Here is a 4,727-nt window from a genome sequence, read left to right as displayed (position 1 = left end):
TGCTTTCATAAAAGAAGAAAGAGCAGAGCTGTTTGATGACGTTTTAACCATTTTGTGTCCATTCAGTTATAGAAAAGGAGACATTACTTATTTTCTGTGATCAGAATATAATCACGTTTTCACCCTTTGGCGATTCAATATTGTTGGGCAATCATTCTGTTTATGAGTTCTTCACAGGTGAATGTGTTTCAGTCAGTGCAATTTTTTGATAAAAGAACCTCACAGAACAATATAGGCTGAGAAGGTACACTCATAGGCACACTTTGCTCTTTATCATTCATGATTTTCCAGGGAAAAGTAACATATTGCATCATTTTAAGTCTTAAAGAAAATGAACAGAAGGGCCATTTCTCATACAGGCTAGGAAATTGAGGGTACTCTATTATTCCTTTGTGGTAAAATGTTTAAAAATGATGAATACTTTAATAATTTTATTTTATATCCTCTTAACAAACATGAGCATACTTCTTAGTATTCCAAGAACTTGAATGGGAACAAATTTAGATACAATTAAACAATAATAAAATACAGTATTAATGAAATAAAATATACTTGAATTTAGAAAGAAAGCCAAACTGAGGAGTTTCTAAATGAAATTTTAAAAGATCTAGTAAGTCACGAATTATTTCTCCTGCAATGATTCAAACATAGTAAGACAGGCAAGCAGGAAACAGCAATGCTGGGAAGATGCTCAAAACTGTGACGGTGAATACTCCCCAAAGGTAACCAAGATTCATTATTAGTTGGCAATTCTGAGTCGGTGTCTGTGCTTTTCTCCCAGGCCACAGTGTTGGCATAAATCTCTTTTTGATGGCATGATAGGAATCTGTTTCTTAAGCATTTGAGAGGGTTCACTTTTATCACATGTTCATATCCACCTAGATTAATGTTTATTTATTTATATATTTTTTTATTGTTAAAAAAAAAAGTCAAGAGGTTGACAGTGCAAATGTTATTGCAGAACATTTCTTCTTGGTTCCTGAATCTGCTAGGCCCCTGTGAACCAGGAAGTCTCCTTTAGCACCTCTCGGGTTTCATGGTCCTTTCCAGATATGTTGATTATACAGTACATTGCTTGGAAACAAGAGTCCATCTGATATTAAAACAAACAAACTTACCGTGCCTTTCTTTGACATTTCCTGCGGGAGATCTACGTATCTCAGATGCTCTCACAATCTCACAGAAAGTTAGCCCCTTCACCAAACCAAAGAATCCTCCACCACAAGTTACTGAGTCAAACCTCTCATAACATAGGCAATATATCCTGATTTGAAGGTTTAAAAACAAAAGAATTTAGAATTTAAAATAATAGTTAGACTAATTTTTTATTATTTGAAAGACCCTAGGTATTTGCAGCATGTAAATAGAGCCAGTAGTACAAAATGCATCAAGTTTTATGTGATAAATAGACTTTCAACCTAATGGCTGCCTCAAAGCAGAGTGAAAAATGACCACTTCTCAAAAGCAATCTAGACTGACTCAGTAAAGTTCACAATTTAGAAAGATCAATTGCTACTCTAGTTCCATACATTGCAAAATGATTTCAGAAACAGATTAAACACACAGTTGCTTTACAGAAACAGAAATAATGTTTGGGACTTTACAAAACTTGATAAAATATAACACTGTATTTATAAATTCAAGATAGTATCACACTGAAATAGACAATACTTCCATAGAAGTCTAGTCGAACTTAATTGGTTTGTCTTGACCAGTCTTGCATGTTATTTCTTCCAAATCATATCCTACGTAGGTCTGTGCTCTATCATATGATTTCATTTTACTTTCTTTTTCTACCATAGGATTTCAATGTATTTCAAAGATTTTGTAAGATTTTTCATTCTAGAAATAATGTTAAAACAGATGAATTTACCTACAAATATCTTACTAAAAATAGAAACTAATGCAATATGATAATTCTATATTGGATAAATTTCAAACCAAGTTTCTAATAATGATTTCCTATTAAATATATTTGACAATTATAATTTGATACATATAAAATGTAAAAATATAATCGTAACTATTTTATGGAAAAATATTTATATGAATAACTTCTAAATTTAGTTATTTGTAGCTGTCAGATGACAAGTATTTTCTAATTATACCCATTCATAACCATTTTATTACCCCAAACAACCCAAGTGTATTTTTTTAAATATATTTTATTGATTTTTTACAGAGAGGAAAGGAGAGGGATAGAGTTAGAAACATTGATCAGCTGCCTCCTGCACACCCCCCACTGGGGATGTGCCCGCAACCAAGATACATGCCCCTGACTGGAATCGAACCTGGGACCCTTCAGTCCGCAGGCCGATGCTCTATCCACTTGAGCCAAACCAGTCAGGGCCCAAGTGTATTTTTAAAACAAACTAAAAAGTAAGAAGAATGGCATTTATTTCATGTAACAGTGCTATTATGATAAGGCACCACTTGGTACATGTAATTTTTGTTATTGGTGTCTTAACCATTAGATAGAATGGTTAGAAAAAAGCTAATAATATTAGCAACTAACCACACTATCCTCCTTTTTTCATCATTCTTTGCTTTTAGTTTTTCCATATAAGAGAACATATAATAAACAACAATGTAGTATATGACCTATTAAATGAACACCTTTTCCCAATCTTCCAAGAAAATAATCTAAAATTAAACAAAACTAAGAAACCAAAAATTTATGTGCTATATTTGCAATAGGCTATCCCTGCAGAAGAATAGAGAATTGGGATAGGGGATGGCAGCAGTGGGGTTGAGGGGAATGACAACAGGATCTTTTTTCTTTTTTCTAATTGTTTTTTTATTAGAGAGAAGGGGGGGCGGACATCGATTTGTTGTTCCACTTACATATGCATTCATTGGTTGATGAATGTGCCCTGGAATAGAGCCTGAGACCTTGGCATACTGAGATGACACTCTAACCAACTGAGATACCCCAACAGGGCAACAGGCCTTTTTTTTTTTTTTTTTTTTTCTTATGGCACATAGGTTAAAAGTTTCTCAGACAAATTCATGACTAGAGCAAAAATGAGAGAGAGCTCAGAATTTCCCATTCCCCCCAAAGCTGAATTCTCAGATAGTCACACCCAATGAAATATTTCAACATATGTCCTTAGTCACTGCTATCATCATTGGCATCATCATCCGTTGCATCATTTAAGGGAGACTTCAATGACTGACTGCAGGAGGCAGAGCTAGTAGGCTGGCACGTGGCCATGTCCCCAGGTCATAGCAGAAGTCACAAATCCATACAGGCTTAGAGGCCTGGCTGGGAAAAAGAAATCTCTCTTCAGAGAAGGGCCCAAGGACAACAAAACCACATTTGTGGCAATGGTGACAAGGATTACCAGGTGTGAATTTTGCCTTCTGACAGCACATGCTTACAGTGCCTCAGAGTCAGGAACCCAGACAGCAGCAGGCTCATTACTAGTTGCTTTCCCACTTTTGGAGAGTAAATCAGCAGCTCGTTTATTCATGTGATTCCCCCATTCTGACGTCTCAGTGGCAGTGGCAGTGGCAGCATAGACAGCAAGTAATTTAGTTGGCGATTTGATAAGCCATCCACTCCCCAAGTCTCCCTCGTCTTTGACGGAATCAATAGGGACATATTTCCAGGGGACTAATATGATGTTTATTATATTTTTCTTCTGGATGACAATATTGCCATATACAAGAATATCATTAAATAAGAAAAACTGCCTTGCGTTGGACTTTTTTTCTGCACAATTTAAGTCAATATTCCTTCAATCAGAACCTGTCCGGTACAGTTAGGGGTTGACCAGCTGCTCCAAAAGACTTTTCTACTGTATTTATACGTCTAATATTTGCTTTACTGTTTGCAAGTAACCCACCATCTTTTGCTAATAGCCCTGTCCCCTGCTCCTGCCCAGGCCTCCCAGGGTGTGCGGCCAGCAGCCAGGTGCAGCCTGGCAGATGTGTGGGCGGGGACTGGCTTAGGGGCTCACAGGTGACTCTCTCCCCGCCAAGTTGAACTCCACTATGGCCACCCCGGCTGGCCTCTTCTCTGCGCATGCACGGGCACGCCACCACCCACATGCCAGCAGAGCACCAGATTAATTAATGTTTAGACACAGCTAATCTTGTTAATAGAATTGTTCACCTTTGTTAAACGAGAATGCTGAAGACTTGTAAACGAGGGCACTGAAGACTTTGGAGTTAACAGCCCCTGGCCGCTCTAGAAAGCCTCAGTTTGTGGGTGTTTATTACAGAGAGGTGTTCTTGCTCCTTCTACCCTCTCACTCATGTTCTCTCTCTCCCTCTTGAGGTGGTGGATGGTGAGGGTCACAGGCAGGGAGTGAGGACACATCCGTTGCCTATAGATGGAATGCTAGAGGCACATCTGCCCACCCTCAGGATGCCAGGGAAATGACATTCATAGGCGGCTTGCTGGTTGTTGGACTAATTTTATGTGCCACCCCCTCCCCCATTTGATGGGTAAGTCTTGGGATCAGCTGAGGAGGGAGAAATGCATCCTTCTGAGAGCACAGACAGAAAGTGGAAGCCCCCCCCCGCCTCCCCCTCCTACGAGCTCTGTGAGCCTGCAAGTAATTTGATTTTAAAACTTTTATTTCCTCACCTAGAAAATGCAGACACTAAGAGAACCAACTCCTAGGGTTGTGAGGAGTAAGTGAAGGAATTAAGACCCTCAGCAGAGTGCCTGGTGTTCAGTAAGAAATCACAAATGGAAGTTGTTATTGTTACTATATAAT

General features: G+C 38.4%; 1 pseudogene across 1 annotated transcript; it reads right to left on the bottom strand.

Annotated features, from left to right (window-relative positions):
• Positions 1 to 3,109: 3,109 nt before the first annotated feature.
• On the bottom strand, positions 3,110 to 4,029 carry LOC308243468 (pleckstrin homology domain-containing family F member 2-like; annotated as a pseudogene). Its single transcript has one exon. The product of its transcript is annotated as a pleckstrin homology domain-containing family F member 2-like (transcript).
• Positions 4,030 to 4,727: the final 698 nt, after the last annotated feature.

The sequence above is a fragment of the Plecotus auritus genome (assembly GCF_963455305.1).
Source record: "Plecotus auritus genome assembly, chromosome: 3".
NCBI classification, from domain to species: Eukaryota; Metazoa; Chordata; class Mammalia; order Chiroptera; family Vespertilionidae; genus Plecotus; species Plecotus auritus.
Note: the sequence above shows the minus strand (reverse complement) of the source record. Positions and strands in the feature narration are given on the sequence as shown.